This window comes from Mus musculus, chromosome 5 (assembly GCF_000001635.26).
Source record: "Mus musculus strain C57BL/6J chromosome 5, GRCm38.p6 C57BL/6J".
Lineage (NCBI taxonomy): Eukaryota > Metazoa > Chordata > Mammalia > Rodentia > Muridae > Mus > Mus musculus.
The window spans coordinates 7,513,355-7,531,008 of record NC_000071.6 but is presented as its reverse complement, the minus strand read 5'-3'; positions in this window follow the sequence as shown (position 1 = coordinate 7,531,008).

Here is a 17,654-nt window from a genome sequence, read left to right as displayed (position 1 = left end):
TGCTTACCACCATTGTGAAGAGGTAATCCAATTTCCCCATGGTAATCTGGATCTATCACCCCTCCTAACACTGTTATTCCTTTTTTAACCTGTTGGTTTAAGGGCATTAGAAGCCCAAAATGACCAGGGGGAAGTCTGAGCTTCCAGTTCAATGGAATATTTGTTGTATCTCCTGGTAGAAGCACTCCCCTCTCTGGAGCCAAAACTTCTAGGCCAGCAGAACCTAGAGTTATGGGGACAGGAAGCAAAAGTTTTCCTAGAGGGTCACTAGGAGTGATAGTAAGTGGAACTATTCCGTTTTCCACCCCTTGATTCCTGGACCCATGAATCCTGGCTATGGGTGAAACTGTACCATATATCGAGCGCTGATTCAAAGCATATACTGCCTTCTGAAGAACTCTGCCCCAGCCTTCCAAGCTGTTACCACCTAACTGGCGCTGTAACTGCGTCTTCAAAAGGCCATTCCATCTTTCTATCAGCCCAGCTGCTTCAGGATGATGGGGAATGTGGTAAGACCAGTGTATTCCATGATCGTGGGCCCACTGTCGTACTTCTCTGGCTGTGAAATGAGTTCCTTGGTCAGAAGCAATACTGTGTGGAATACCATGACGATAGATGAGGCATTCTGTCAGTCCCTGAATGGTGGTTTTAGCAGAGGCTTTACGTGCAGGAAAGGCAAATCCATAACCAGAATAAGTATCTACTCCAGTAAGAACAAAACGCTGTCCTTTCCATGAAGGAAGTGGTCCAATGTAGTCAACCTGCCACCAGGTTGCTGGCTGGTCACCTCGAGGAATGGTGCCATATCTGGGGCTCAGTGTTGGTTTCTGCTGTTGGCAGATCTGGCAATCAGCAGCAGCAGTAGCCAGGTCAGCTTTGGTGAGTGGAAGCCCGTGTTGCTGAGCCCAAGCATAACCTCCATCTCGACCACCATGACCACTTTGTTCATGTGCCCATTGAGCAATGACAGGGATGGCTGGGGAGAGAGGCTGACTGTCCACAGAACGGGTCATCTTATCCACTTGATTATTGAACTCCTCCTCGGCTGAAGTCACCTTTTGGTGAGCATTTACATGGGACACAAATATCTTCACATCCTTTGCCCATTTGGAGAGATCTATCCACATACTTCTTCCACAGATGTCTTTCTCACCAATTTTCCAATTGTGATCTTTCCAAGTCCCTGACCATCCAGCCAATCCATTGGCTACAGCCCATGAGTCAGTGAATAATCGTACATCTGGCCACTTCTTCTTACAAACAAACTGTAATACCATGTGTACTGCCCGAAGTTCTGCCCACTGTGAAGATTTCCCTTCACCTGTGTCTTTCAAGGTTGTCCCAGAAAGGGGTTGTAATGCTGCAGCTGTCCACTTCTGGGTGGTGCCTGCATAACGTGCAGAGCCATCAGTAAACCAGGCTCTAGTCTTCTCCTCTTCGGTCAGTTGATCATAGGGAACACCCCATGAGGCTATAGGTGCATGCTTGGCAGCAGATGGCATTGTAACAGGAGTAGAAACCATAGGCATTTGAGCAACTTCTTCATGTAACTTGCTTGTGCCTTCAGGACCTGCTCTGGCCCGATCACGTATATACCACTTCCATTTGATAATAGACTGCTGCTGTGCGCGTCCCACTTTATGACTTGCAGGGTCTGATAGTACCCAGCTCATGATGGGTAGTTCAGGTCGCATAGTAACTTGGTGTCCTATTGTCAAACGTTCAGTTTCCACTAAGGCCCAATAGCAGGCCAAGAGCTGTTTTTCAAAGGGAGAATAGTTGTCTGCAGATGATGGTAGAGCTTTGCTCCAAAATCCCAAAGGTCTTTTCTGTGATTCACCTATAAGGGCCTGCCAGAGGCTCCAAACAGCATCTCTATCAGCCACAGACACCTCAAGTACCATCGGGTCTGCTGGGTCATATGGTCCAAGTGGTAGAGCAGCCTGCACAGCAGCCTGGACTTGTTGAAGGGCCTTCTCCTGTTCCAGGCCCCACACAAAGCTAGCAGCTTTCCGAGTCACTTGGTAAATAGGCCTAAGTAACACACCCAAGTGAGGGATGTGTTGATTCCAGAATCCAAATAGACCCACTAAACGTTGTGCTTCTTTCTTGGTTGTAGGAGGGGCCAGGTGCAATAACTTATCTTTCACCTTAGAAGGAATATCTCTGCATGCCCCACACCACTGGACTCCTAAGAATTTCACTGAGGTAGATGGTCCTTGAATTTTGGTTGGATTTATTTCCCATCCTCTGATACGCATATGTGTTACCAATGAGTCCAAAGTGGTTGCTACTTCCTGCTCACTTGGTCCAATCAGCATAATGTCATCAATATAGTGCACCAATGTGATATTTTGTGGAAGATCCAAACGATCAAGATCCCTTCTAACTAAATTATGACACAGGGCAGGAGAGTTAATATATCCTTGAGGCAAAACTGTGAAGGTATACTGTTGGCCTTGCCAACTGAAAGCAAATTGCTTCTGGTGGTCCTTATGGACAGGTACTGAGAAGAAGGCATTTGCCAGATCAATAGCCGCATACCAGGTGCCAGGAGATGTGTTAATTTGCTCAAGTAACGAAACTACATCTGGTACAGCAGCTGCAATTGGAGTTACTACCTGATTTAGTTTTCGATAATCAACTGTCATTCTCCATGATCCATCTGTTTTCTGCACTGGCCAGATAGGAGAGTTAAACGGAGATGTGGTGGGAACCACCACCCCTGCATCTTTCAAGTCCTTGATAGTGGCAGTAATTTCTGCAATGCCTCCAGGAATGCGATACTGTTTTTGATTCACTATTTTCTTTGGCAAAGGCAACTCTAAAGGCTTCCATTTGGCCTTTCCAACCATAATAGCCCTCACTCTACAGTTCAGGGAACCAATATGAGAATTCTGCCAATTTCTGAGTATATCTATCCCAATTATACATTCTGGAACTGGGGAAATCACCACAGGATGTGTCCGGGGACCTACTGGACCTACTGTGAGTCGGACATCAGTCAAAACTCCATTAATCACCTGCCCTCCATAAGCCCCTACTTTAACTGGAGGGCCACAATGTTTCTTGGGATCCCCTGGGATCAGTGTCAACTCAGAACCAGTATCCAGCAGACCCCGAAAAGTCTGATTATTTCCTTTTCCCCAGTGTACAGTTACCCTTGTAAAAGGCCGTAGGTCCCTCTGGGGAAGAACTGGAGAAAGGGTAACAGCAAAACCTTTGAGTGTCTTATCAAGATCCTTCCTCAGCGGAACCTGGCCACCCCTTCATTCAAGGGGTTCCGGATCTGCAAACTGTCTCAAGTCTGGAAATTGATTCACTGGCCGAGATTGCTGTTTACCACGATCTAATGTAGCCTTTCTTTCATTTGGCTGTTTACCACGATCTAATGTAGCCTTTCTTTCATTTGTTTGAGAATTTTTCTGCTTATACAGATCAAACAAATATGCAGTAGGCTTCCTATGTATTTCATTCCTGGAAACACCATGATTGGTTAGCCAGTACCAAAGGTCCAACCGAGTCATGCCATTATAAATTTCACCTCTCCTGTGCTGACCATTACTGGGTATGTTATTATAAACATTCTTTTGTCTACGCTGTCCATTATAATAACTAGGATCACCTTGTCTCTGGCGATTCAATGCTGCCACCTGGCCCTTGTTACCTCGGAATCCAACTAAACCCAGTGAATTTAATTCATCTAATTGAGCAGAAGCATCTCCAATGCTAAGATCTGGCACAAGGAAAAGGGAAAGAACAAAACCCTTCAAATGTGCTGGTGCCCCTCTCACCAATTTGCGTCTTATAGAGCTGGTAAAAGGCATATCTTCTGGACCTTCCCATTGTGGACAATTATGCTTTACACAATATATTCACTCTAGCATTGCAATTTCCCTAAGTCTTAAAATCCCTTCATCAACACTAAGCCACGGAATATCAGGCATCTCCAAGTCATTTCCAGTAGGCCATCTTTTGATAAACACCTCAGCCAACCATTCAAACAAACTTTTGACACCTTTTTTAACTATGCGAGCTTCCGTATTAAACCTAGAATCTCTACTCAGAGGACCCATGTCAATAAACTCAGCCTGCTCTAGTTTTATGTTCCTTCCACCCTTATCCCACACCCTTAAAATCCATTCCCACACATATTCACCAGGTTTCTGCTTGAATGAATTAGCAAACTCATTAAGCTCCTTAGTAGTGTAGCGAATTTCCTCATGGACTACACTTTCTACCTCCCCTCTAGGAGCCTGTTTTGCTTTGAGTCTGGTTACAGGTCTAGAAGAAACTATTGGTGGGCCGTGAGCAGACTCTGCAAAATTAATTTCCTCATGTGGGGAAGGCATTATTTCAAGAGGTGGGGCTGAGGGTACTACTTCCTCAGGTGGGGCAAACCCTTGAGAATCTGAGGATTCAAAATTCTCAGCTTCAACATGGTCTTCCCACACATGTCCCATGTTGTAGGATCCCATTCTTTGCCAATTAGAGCCCTTACTTTAACTGTCGACACACTCTGAGGCTGAGACTTGAATTTTCGCTGTAGTTCAGCCAACCTTACAATGAGAGTTTCTGTTTGATTTTCTGCAACTTGAGCTCTATTGCTACAAGAGAGAAGATTCTCCTCAAGGACACACTTAGCAACTTTTAGATCGTTTACTTGTGTCTGGAGCCTTTCGATTTTATCACACAACTCCTTCCTTTCATTCATCATTTTTTCCACAGATACTAAGAGCAGCCAGCCAGTAAAATCATTTTCCGATTTTTTCCCCATCTTGTAGAAAGCTTTGTGCACTGAATCACCTAATTCATTAAGAAAATCAAGGTCATTAGCTTCTTTAAGTTCGGAATATAGTTTCAACCATGGGTCTTCAAAATTCTCTGAGCTCCCAGGAGGGAGAGAATCTGGAGAGGTTTCAATAGTTGAAAGTGCTGGTGGATCAACAAGCCAATTCCAGTATTTTAAAAGATTCATCCTTGTACTTCTGTTACTCTAGAACCACTCCTGGTACCAACTTCTGTATTAGTCAGGGTTCTCTAGAGTCACAGAACTTATGGACAGTCTCTAGATAGTAAAGGAATTTATTGATGACTTACAGTCGGCAGCCCAATTCCCAACAATGGTTCAGTCGCAGCTGTGAATGGAAGTCCAAGGATCTAGTAGTTACTCGGTCTCACGCAGCAAGCAGGTGAAGGAGCAAGAGCAAGAGCTAGACTCCCTTTTTCCAATGTCCTTATATTGTCTCCAGCAGAAGGTGTAGCTCAGATTAAAGGTGTGTTCCACCACACCTTTAATCCCAGATGAAAGGTGTAGCCCAGATTAAAGGTGTGTTCCTTAAACTCGGAGATTCAATCTTCTGGAATCCATAGCCACTATGGCTCAAGATCTTCAAACCAAGATCCAGATAAGGATCTCCAAGCCTCCAGATAAGGGTCACTGGTGAGCCTTCCAATTCCAGATTGTAGTTCATTCCAAATATTGTCAAGTTGACAACCAGGAATAGCCACTACAGATAACAATGCTTCTGTAAATATTTTCTACATGGTTTTATCCAAATGAGTTGTTTAATTGACCTGTTTCATATGGATCATCTTTGTTGTATTAAAAAAAACAAAATAGCATTTCATAAGCAAAAGCAAGATACTTGATGCTTCATGTAATTGAAATTTTCTGCATTTATAGACAAACGACACTGTACACATATTGCTACAAATTTGTACACACATATGATACAACTCAATATGCATAATTTCAATTTTTTGCTGAGACATTTGTTAATTTTTTCATAACATGCTATCTATAGTTTATATGAATTCTCAATAATTTGTTCAGTTGTTAGATAAATGAGTCATGAAATTTCTCACTATTTCATCTTATTGATGCACTACAATTGAAAGATGCTAGTTCTTAGTGCTAGTGATTTTTGAATTGAACAATGACTCTTGATTAACAAATATAAGATTCTTTCCACTTCTCTCTAACTTGTTCTGCCTTTGAATAGTAATTATAAAAGGTGTGTGTGTGTGTGTGTGTGTGTGTGTGCATGTGTGTGTACAAGTGTGTGGCATATTTAAGTTTACAGCATATTTCACTAAGAAAATGATAAACATGAAACAAAAGTAGAATGAATTTGCAAAGCTTGTTCAATTTGCAATGTTATTTTATGGAATTTTTAGAGTATTTAGAAATACTTCAAATTTAAAGTGTAGTTTCTAATAATTGTGTTTGTTTGAATAGCTTCTGTACTATTTAGTGTTATGCAGGCAAGGTTCCTTGATCTTTTCCCTGCTGCTGCCATCTAAGGTCTGAATTAGAGCCGGAAAGTTTCCCCCAACCCACACCTTGCTTATATCTGCTCCTGTGGGAAAGTCCTTAAAAAATTAAGCAACATTGTCCCATGAACTTGAGGTCAAGATGCCCCAGTTAACTGACATTTTGCTTCTGTAAACTGCCTGCTTGTTTTATTTCACCCCACAACTTCCAGCCAGGTTAGGGTTTTCTGCCTTTATTTTTTATTGAATATTCTATTTATTTACATTTCAAATGTTATCCCCTTTCCCAGTTTCCCTTCCAGAAATCCCTATCCCATCCTCCCTCCCCCTGCTTCTATGAGGATGCTCCCCCACCCTTAAAAGTTCCCTGTAGAAGTAACATGCAGATCTTCATGAAGACTCTGATGTGCAAGACTGTCACTCACGAGGCATCATTAAGAATGTCAAGGGACACTATTGATAGTGTCAAGGCCAAGATCCAAGACAGCAAGGCTTTCCATCTGACCAGCAGAAACTGATATCCACCAGCAAGCAGCTGGAGGATGGTCACACCCTGTTTAACTACAACATCCAGCGAGTCCCCCTTGCACCAGTGTTGTCCTTTCGTGGTGGCCACATCTAACCATCCCTTGGCCAGCTAGTCTAGAAGTACAACTGTGATGAGATGATCTGTTGCATGCCTACCCTCTTTCTGCAAGAAGTGATGCCACACTAACAATTTGTATCCTAAGAGAGGATTACTCTGAGTTAACTCTTTCTCTCCAGACAGTAGCTGGCTTGCTTAATACTCTCTAATTCTGGCCATCATCTTATTAATTGGTCTTTGCAATAATTTTGACAATTATTTCAACATCTCCATGTCTTAATTCCAGTATTTTTAAAAGGGACATAAACATACCAGTGTCATCACAGATTTTGCAAAGATTCAATGACTTAATGCTTGTAAAACCATTTAGAACAATCACTGCCATATAACAAGTACTAAGAGTGTATCAGTCACGATTTTTATTTTGCTTCCTGGTTAAGTAACTATGCATTTTCTTTTAAAGTTAGAGGAATTGGTTCCATTATCATGCCACCCATTTTTTCTTTTAGTAATCAGTAGTGATATCTCTGTTCCCCCTGTTTCGACAACAGCCTTATGTAGCTAACTTTCATTAAATATGAGTGAAATTCTGTGTCTTTTACTAAAATTTGAATGGCTCTGCTCATCTCCATAACCCATGTTTTCTTCTTTTAAACCTAGATAACTTATTTGATTCGGTTCAATGTGTATTACAGATATTTACTTTGTGAATCACAACTCAACAGTACATATCTGGTTACATTCAACGCTCATCTTTTCTTACTTTTTCTTTTTTAGAATGCCTGTTGTATTCCCTCTAAGGTTATATGAATGACTTCTTGAAGAGCTTCAAATGATATATGTCAGTCTCTTCCTAAATCAGCTGCTTGTTCTAAAAAAGCACACAGTTGATTGGTGTAATTGTCTTTTCTAGGGAAAAACAAGCAAACTTTAACTGTGCCAGTGAATGCTTCATCAATGGGGTATCATTATAGAGCTATGGCCCAGATCAGAGGCAGCCTAAAGTTGTAAGTAAGCCCAATTAGATGTTCTTCTCTCTTTTGTGAATTTGATAATCACATGAGGCAAGGGAGTTGAATCTTTCCTGATAGCCAACCCAAGTGACCTAGTTTAGTTTTAAATTTAATTTAGCCTTTGATAAACTAAAATTTGTAAAATGAAAGGCCAAAATATAGGAACAAAGTCTCATAGATTTCTAGGGGGCTATTAGTGTCTCAAGAATGGCATTGTTAAGCAGAATGAGAAATTCCTTTAGTTTTCTGTCTGTAGATATCAATAAAAATCTACATTTTATAGCAGAGAGCAGAAATAAAGGAGAAGACTCTTCTTTTTTTACTGCTCCAGTCAACAAAAGTGTGGCTTCTGCTTTGCACTTTTCTCTTAGGGTACAAATTGTTAGTGTGGCATCACTTCTTGCAGAAAGAGGGTAGGCATGCAACAGATCATCTCATCACAGTTGTACTTCTAGACTAGCTGGCCAAGGGATGGTTAGATGTGGCCACCACGAAAGGACAACACTGGTGCAAGGGGGACTCGCTGGATGTTGTAGTTAAACAGGGTGTGACCATCCTCCAGCTGCTTGCTGGTGGATATCAGTTTCTGCTGGTCAGATGGAAAGCCTTGCTGTCTTGAATCTTGGCCTTGACACTATCAATAGTGTCCCTTGACATTCTTAATGATGTCTCATGAGTGACAGTCTTGCACATCAGAGTCTTCATAAAGATCTGCATGTTGGCATCTGCTGTTGGCTGCCTCAGTTGAAGAGAAAGAAAACAGATGTCAGGATTAATTCTTCAATTATATGTATAGAACCTCTTTGCTGCTGTGAACGATTGTTGAACCTCCGCATGGCGAAACAGTGAAGCACCTCAGTTTTGAAATGTCTCTGCTCAGAGTACGTAAAATTCATCCTTCACAGACACACACACATACACCCACATCCACACCCACGCACACGCACACACGCGCGCACACACACACACCCACACACACACCACACACACTCACACACACCCACGCACACACACTCACACACACACACACACACACACACACACACACACACACATACACACACACACACACACACAAAAGCTTCCTTGTCAATCTTGTCAGCTAAGAGCCATTCAGCCAGGAATATTTAGGAAGGAAGAATGTAAGAGATTTGGTGAAATTTACCTATTCTAATACCAAGTAAACACATGCTAAACACTTGCTTACTTACACAATTGTGATGCATACATGTTGCATTTTTATATTCAGAAATATCTGTCTACACATATGTGTATATAAGAACATTTAGTCAAACAAAAATTCATGAATTTGAAAGAGAGCAAAGAATATATAGGATGGCTTAGAGGAAGAAAAGGGAATGGTAAAATGATGAATTCTAATCTCAAAAATAAAATAAATTTTAAAAAGGAAAATAAGATTTTTCCTATTCCATCCTCACTTATATGTAATTTATCATACCTCACTCCAATCTTTTATTCCTTATCCAAATTTCATAACTTTTTAAAAAAAAGTGGTCTCCAATCTTGTGAGGTTATTTAGGGACTTATCTAGCTTTATAATTAAGTTATGAGTCCCTAGAGGGTAAAGCAATTCTCTCTCTCTCTCTCTCTCTCTCTCTCTCTCTCTCTCTCTCTCTCTCTCATCTATCTATCTATCTATCTATCTATCTATCTATCTATCTATCTATCTATCTATCTATCTAATTATCTGTCTATCTATCATCTGTTTCCACCAAAGGAGTGACATTAGGTATATCAACCACACTTCTGAGATCACACTCATGATTAATTAGTCAAATATGCTTTGTTTTGTTTAAATTGAGCTTCTGTGTATAATCCAGTATGGTCTTGAATTATGGTCTTCCTTGCCTGTAATTGAAGCCTGTAAGAAATAAATAATATTTTAAAATTTATATATCTTTCATAAGTTTCATAGCATGATTAAAGTCTTTGGTAAGGTTATACTCAGGTATCAGATTTTTATTCTCTAAGAGTAGGGGGACCATGAAGACTTTTGTGTAGAGGTAGATATTTTCAGAATTGTGCATAGAAATTGGACTGACTAAAGATGTCAATTGGGAAATGGTAGAAATGTCTCTAAGTAGATTGCTATAAGCTGTGGCTGAATATTTATTTGGTATTCATTTATATTCTGAAAATGTGGTGTCCTTATCCACAGTTCATATTTAGGGGATAATAAAGGAGATGGCAGCTGGGCTGGTTAGTTTTTACCGTTAACTTGAAACAAGCCTGGGACATCTGGAAAGAAGAAATATGAATTAAGGAAAAACTTCTACAGGAATGGTCTATAGGCAAGTCTTTAGGGGATTTTCTCCACTGTTGATTGATACAGGAGAACATGCTCACTGTGGTGGCACCGCCACTTTTCTAGTGGCTGTGGGTACTATAAGCAGACAGGCTGAGCAAGCATGGTACATCAAGCAAGCATCGTTCCTCCATGCCCTTTGCATTACCTCCTATCTCCAGGTTCAGGCTTTGAATTTCTGCTCTACCTCCCCTAAAACAAACTCTTTCATGCACAAGTTTCTTTTGGTCATAGTGTTTTGTCCCAGCAATAGAAACCTTTAACTAAACAATATTAAGATTTTTTGACTGTGAATCACAAGTGTATTGATAATTGTTCTGCTGTAGGAGAGTGAGTTAGGCAGAGTAATAAATGTTACCATTTGGTAATACTTAGTTTTATTTATAAAACATATATTTGGGGGAGGCTACTAATGATATGCAAAAGTTTAAAGTGTTTTTAAGAGTTATGAAACTTTTCTTGGTTCTAATGTTTGATTTAATTAAAGAGCAAGAGTGATGGATACTCACAATCATATAAAATTTCTATAGGCAGTAACCTTTGGATTATCATCTCATGAATTCCAAGAGTGAAATTAATGGACTATAGAAAATAAATTTTCAAAAGAACTTTATTTTTGAATCATACTTGGAAGCTTAAGTGAAAGAAGGCAAAACTCTCCAAAGTAGGAAGATGTCCTTGGGGATACAAGGGAGGGTTTTGAGATAAGACACAATCTATTCTGAGTTATTCCAAATTGTATAAAACAGTGGTTTTTCAGACTGTATCCTGCCCTGAAAGGCACCATTTTATAAATTGCATTTGACTTCATTTTTGATGGTAGACTAAATGTATTCTTGGTTGGATAAATAAGCACTGTCATCTATCTCTCTCCATTCATGCAACAGACTGATGAATGACTTATCTGTATTGTTAGAAAGGGTGCCATTCTATAAATTTATTAGGATAAAATGAGACATTGGGCCATATAAACCTATTAAAACTGTATCAGGGAAGCACGTACCATAGCCTATCAGATATACCAGATCTGGAGTGGGTATAAGACTCACCTGGATCCCATAAAGTTGAGGACACCTAGCACTGGTGTGGCAGTGTCTCCACATTGATCTATCATATAACACTCAGTTTATGTGTCAAGAACTGACAGGCAGAGGACTTTTGGTCAGATGCTTCTCTTTCTGCTGTTCTCTACAGTGCTGGGATAGCACATAGCTCAGGAGGTAGTTGTTACCTCATAAATATCGGTCTTTTATTTGTCTTTATAAATGGTTTAAAATAAATATTTCATTGAAATAATAGCTCTGCGATTACTTTAGGCTAAATTCTAAGAAACAGTAGATAGAACTAGGTTATAGAGCTCCAGTTGCTTCTATATCATTCCCTGCATCATTTTCATGTGCAATTCCTAATGACATCACCGCAGAGAATGAATAGGAAGCTACAGTTCTCAGGTACCTCAACCATTTTGCATGTGTTGGTCCCTTACTCAATTTTGTTTTCAAAATGTGCCAAGACCAGAAAGAACACTTAATAGTTTCTTTTACTATGCAGTCAAGTACAAATAACTCAATAAATATCTTCTCTCACTGTGCACACTGAAGAAACTGCCATGTATAATTTGGAAACGAGTATCTCTTTTAACTTCTCAGTGAGTACATTACTTACTAATGCCGTGCATGTGTTCATGAGTAACACACAACTCAGATATTCAAGACAGAGCTGATAGCATTTGACCTCCATTTTTATCTGTTGTATATTGGCAATTTGCCTAACATTAACTGTTTGTCACAATTATCACTAAGCACACTATTAAGCAATAATACTCCATCAAAAGGAATGTAATGTAACCTTACTGTTGAACTAACTCTAACTAATGTCTAAAATATGATGAATTTCCCTTACAATTTAAAGACATTGTATTATACTTAATAGATTTACTTGGATACTACAGAAGACATTTGCACTTTAGGGATACGTGAAGAGATTTGGCCTGACCATCTCAATTTTCGTGTTTCAGCACTGTTTCTTAAATTTTTTTATTTCAAATTGATTATACTATAGATATACAATGCTGTGGGGCATTGATTTGAAGGTGTGTTTACAGCTCTTGTTAGCAAGTAGCAATTGATTGCTATGAGAGGTTCCTCCCATCCGCAAGCCTTAGTTTCTTCATGTACCGAGTGGGAATAAGAATGAACAGTTCTTACGGTGATCGTGAGAATCAGAGTCAATGCTGTATTGACAGCATCTAGGAGAGCACACTGGAGCTTCAGCATTTTGCCAGATAGTATTACTTTTGCTTACCCTTATAGAGAGAGATTTTGTTAAGCCAGACACATTTCTCTTTGAAAAACACAGATTTAAAAATGAGAAGTCCTTCAGCAGAGGTTGTGAAAAAAGCAATGAATCTAAAGTTAGCAAAAAGAAGGCTAATGTGGCCCATATCGGTGTGTAATGCAGGAGAGTTCATGCCATAAGAGTCACTGACAGCCTCTTCCTTAGGAGTAATAATCTCAGTAACAAGTCAGCAGTGCGTGGAGGAGAAGAGAGCGAGAGAGTCAAGTTGAAACACAAGCTGATTTGGAGACAGTGACCTGAGAGGTCACCTATAATAAGTATGTCAAATCAGGTTCTAGAGAAGATCATTTTTCTCTGACTCATCTCATATTTTTAATGAGTCCTGTCATTAAGGTCAATGATCTTAATGCACTGTTTTTTTTTTTTTTCCTGTTCCTGTTACTTGTAATGATTTGGCTTAGAGAAACCACTGAGGTTCTGAGTTGTGTTCTATTGCCTCGGGGTCAGCCCTATGCAGTTGGGAAAACTGGTTTTATTTACCCAAGAAGAATGTCTCATTTGTTCATCATTCCTGAGCCACATCAGATCATTAACAAGGATTTTCTCAATTAACTGCTAAGCCAGCAATTAAGACAGGAGATATCTATTTCAAATAACAAGGTTATTTGAATGTAATTTAGTGACTTCTTGTAATGATGTATATTAATCACACACAGTCTTTAACTGCAAATTATGACTCTCTCTGCCAGTTAGTCGTGACATAAAGAAGAAATGTTAAACGGTTTTCAAATGGCCAAACTGCCAAGATTTACTAATGAGGTAGGGTAGTGTAATGGTACCCTTTGGAAAAGTCAGTATGATTTAAAGCACAATTTTAAATGACTTTAGATTTACATTTAAGCTTGGCTAAGAGCCATAAGGCACTCACTGCATGTGCACATTCACTTGCAGGATCATATAAATTATAGTAATAGAAGGAAAACTTGTTCTACAACTGCTTGCAGCTATAGTCTGCACTTGTACAAACCAGCACACATGCTATAAGCCCTGTTTAGAGTAGCAAATTATGGAAAATTATTGTTTATTAAATTCAGTGATGAGTTACTGGTGAGTGTACAGTGAGAACTCATTCATATTAAATTTTCTTATAATAAAAAGATAAAATTTTCTATTGTCATGTTTATTTTAATCTGACAAAAATCCCACTGAAATGATGAAAGCATGTAGCTTTCTCTCTTGTTTCTTTTCTATCAGAGGTTAGCATTAACACTAGTATGCTTTCCCATTGGCCATACTTCTGTTATTAGTTATAGTATAAACGACTCTTCATTTGTCTTGAGTGTCCAGTAGTCATTGAGAAAGGCGTGGCAGAGAACTCCTGTCATTCCAACTGATCTTGGTCACTCCTGCTGACTTGTGCTGATTCAGCAGCGGCCTGGCGGTTTCTGTTGGATAGTGTCACCTTTGCTGATATGTGTTTGGTGATTCTTTTGAACTTGACTCATGGCAACCTGACAAATGGACACTGAAATCATTGCTCCAAAGAACTACTTCTAAATAGGTCCACATCCTCTTGTCCTATTTATATCTTTTCTCCCCTACCTTTGGACAGCGGGCAAGAAGGCAAGGGGGTCGAAGTGTTAGGAACTCTTATTAAAGTAGGTTTTGAAAAATCTCAGTCTATAATGCATTTGAAAACTGAGTAGCAATTTATCACAGGTTCATCTTCCCAGAGTTTATTTTGATTATGGTGAACACCTTATTGTATCCACTGAAAAATATCACACCTGTTCAGAAGGTGAAAGTGTTTAGTGACTTTACCCCTCATTTATTTCTGCCCTGGACCTGAAACTTAGGAAATAAACAGGAAAATGCATAGAGTACTTTTTTTTAACTGTATGTTGAGTTTTTATAATCCTTATTGTATTAATCTACTACAAAAGTGGACATTTTGACCTTTGTCTGGTTTATCATTTCACATGAACATCTTATGTACAAAGGACTTAAATGACACTTATTTTAAGGTTTTGTATAAGTTTCATGTGTTATCATTGGTGCTTAATACAAAAAAAGATCAGATTTAAAGGGAGGATGTGGTTAATATCTATCCTTGTCACAGTGACTTTTCTAAGATTTAAAATGGTTCACCACCATGGTTGACAGCCTTAGGATGTAGACAACACCCTGTTATTTGAACTGTTAGAAAGTGTATAGAGCTATAACTGATGGAATCAGCGTACTAACTGGAAAGCCCCACACTAAACTGGTCTCTCAGGCTCTTTAATATTTTTTAAAAATCTCAAAGTATTTAGGTTTGCCATCTGTCCAGCTAAAGTTATTACTGCTTTCCATTCAATTATTGTTCCCTGAACGGTACTTATAATTCATTTGAATCTCTCATTTTTGTGAAAGCAAATCTGTGAGAGAATATTAAATAAAGTATTTTGCCTTGGAAATAGTTTGTCCCAAACACACAAAACAGAATCAAAACCCTCTAATGCTTCATTTGCCTAAATTAACATACAGTTGAGTAACGTGACTGTTAGTAGGCAATATAAAGCCAAAGGAAACTTAAAGGCCCTAACTTCTCAAGCACAATTTCAAAACTTGAAATTTTTGTATTGCTCTATGAGGAAACTTTCAAATAACTTGCTAGGGGTGTTTTCAGGCATTTCTTTATTGAATTTTTAATATATGTTAATTTAACTTAATTTTTTAGTCAAATTGGCTGAATTTAATATTTTTTAATAATTGTTTTAGTTATATGTATGAATGCTTTCCCTGCATGTATGTGTGTGTCTGATACCCTAGGAGTTCAGACAAGAACATGAGATCCTCTGGAACTTTAATTACAGACAGTGGTGAGCTGCCATGTGGGTGCTGAGAACTGAGCCCACATTTTCTACGAGACTGGAAAGTGCTCTTAACTGTGGAGCCATCACTCCAGACCAAATTTGGCTGAATTTAAATGAGGGGAAATATTACCTACAAGTAAAATTTCCATCAATTAAATAAACAGCATTTCTAGTGAATAGAATTAGAGAATTATTAAACTTTTACATGAATCAAAACCTCATTTTCCCATTCATTCGTCCTCCCCAGTAAGCTTATTTTACAGCGTGTCCAGCAGGGCAGCTTCTGATGCCTGAGAGCTGAAGTTGTGCTTTACTTTGATTTGTCATTTTTGCCAAATAAAAATAAGTTTACATATTTTATCATGCTTTGTTTTATTTACCCCCAGAGAAGCTTTCTTAAGAGAACATTTGACAACTGTGCAAAAATTATTGAATGGAATTGTCAACATTTATTTTTTTACCCAGTTTATACTATTGCTTAACAAAAAAAGTATTGAAAATAGTCTAACATACCTGTTAGAAACAGCTCCAACAGAAACAAATACTGTTTTTTTTTAGTATTTAAAAATTTTTTAGATATTTTCTTTATATAAATTACAAATGTTACCCCATTTCCCTGTTTTCCCTCCAAAAACCCCCATCCTGTCCCCACTCCCCCTGCTTCGATAAAGGTGTTCCCTTCACCTACCCACCCACTCCTGCTTCCCAGCCCTTGCATTCCCCTACACTCATAGAGCATCATGTCTTCACAGGAGCAAGGACCTCTCCTCCCATTGATGTTCCACAAGGCCATCCTCTGCTATATACACACCTGGAGACATGGGTTGTTCCATGTGTACTCTTTGGTTGGTAGTTTAGTCCTTGGGACCTCTGGAAGGTCTGGTTGGTTCATAATTTTGTTCCTCCAACGGGACTACAAAACCCTTCAACTCCTTCGGTCATTTCTCTAGCTCCTCCATTGGGAACCCTGTGCTTAGTCCAATGGTTGGCTTTGAGCACCCACCTCTGTATTTGTCAGGCTCCAACAGAGCCTTTCAGGAGACAGTTTTATCAGGCTCCTGTCAGCATGTACTTATTGTCATCCATAATAGTGTCTGGGTTTGGTATCCCCAGATGGTGCAGTCTCTGGATGGCATTTCCTTCAGTCTCTGTTCCACACTGTCAATGTATCTCCTCCTGTGGGTATTTAATTCCTCCTTCTAAGAAGGACCTAAGTATCCACACTTTGGTTTTCCTTCTTCTAGAGCTTTATGTGATATGTAGTTTGTATCTTGGGTATTCTGAGCTTCAGGGCTAAATCCACTTATCAGTGAATGCATACCATGTGTGTTCTTTTGTGATTGGGCTACCTCGCTCAGAATGATACTATCTAGTTCCATCCATTTGCCTAAGAATTTTATTAATTTATTGTTTTTAATAGTTGAGTAGTATTCCCATTGTGTAAATGTAACATATTTTCTGTATCCATTCCTCTGTTGAAGGACATCTGGGTTCTTTCCAGCTTCTGGCTGTTATAAACAAGGCTTCCATGAACATAGTAGAGCATGTGTCCTTGTTATATGTTGGAGCATTGTTTAGGTATATGCCCAGGAGTGGTATAGCTGAGTCCTCAAGTAGTACTATGTCCAATTTTCTGAGTAACCGCTCACGTTTCAAAGTGGTTGTGACAGCTTGCAATCCCACCAAAAATGGAGAAGTGTTCCTCTTTCTCCATATCCTCTCCATCTGCTGTCACCTGAGTTTTTGATCTTAGCCATTTTGACTGGTCTAAGGTAGAATCTCAGAGTTGTTTTGATTTGCATTTCCCTGTTGACTAAGGATATTGAATATTTCTTTATGTGCTTCTCAGCCTTTCAGTATTCCTCAGTTGAGAATTCTCTGTTGAGCTCTGTACCCCATTTTTAATAGGGTTATTTGGTTCTGTGTAGTCTAAATTCTTGAGTTCATTTTATGCATTGGATATTCATCCTCTATTGGATGTAGGGATGGTAAAGATCATTTCTCAATCTGTTGTTGTCATTGTGTCCTATTGACAGTGTCTTTGCCTTACAGAAGTTTTGCAATTTTATGAGGTCCCATTTGTATTTTGTTGATCTTAGAGTATAAGCCATTGGTGCTCTGTTAGTAAATTTTACCCTGTGCCCAAGATTTCAAGGGTCTTCCTCACTTTCTCTTCTATTAGATTCAGCATATCTGGTTATATGTGGAGATCCTTGATCCACTTGGACTTGAGCTTTGTACAGGAGATAAGAATGGGTCAATTTTCATTCTTCTAAATGTTGACCAACAGTTGAAACAGC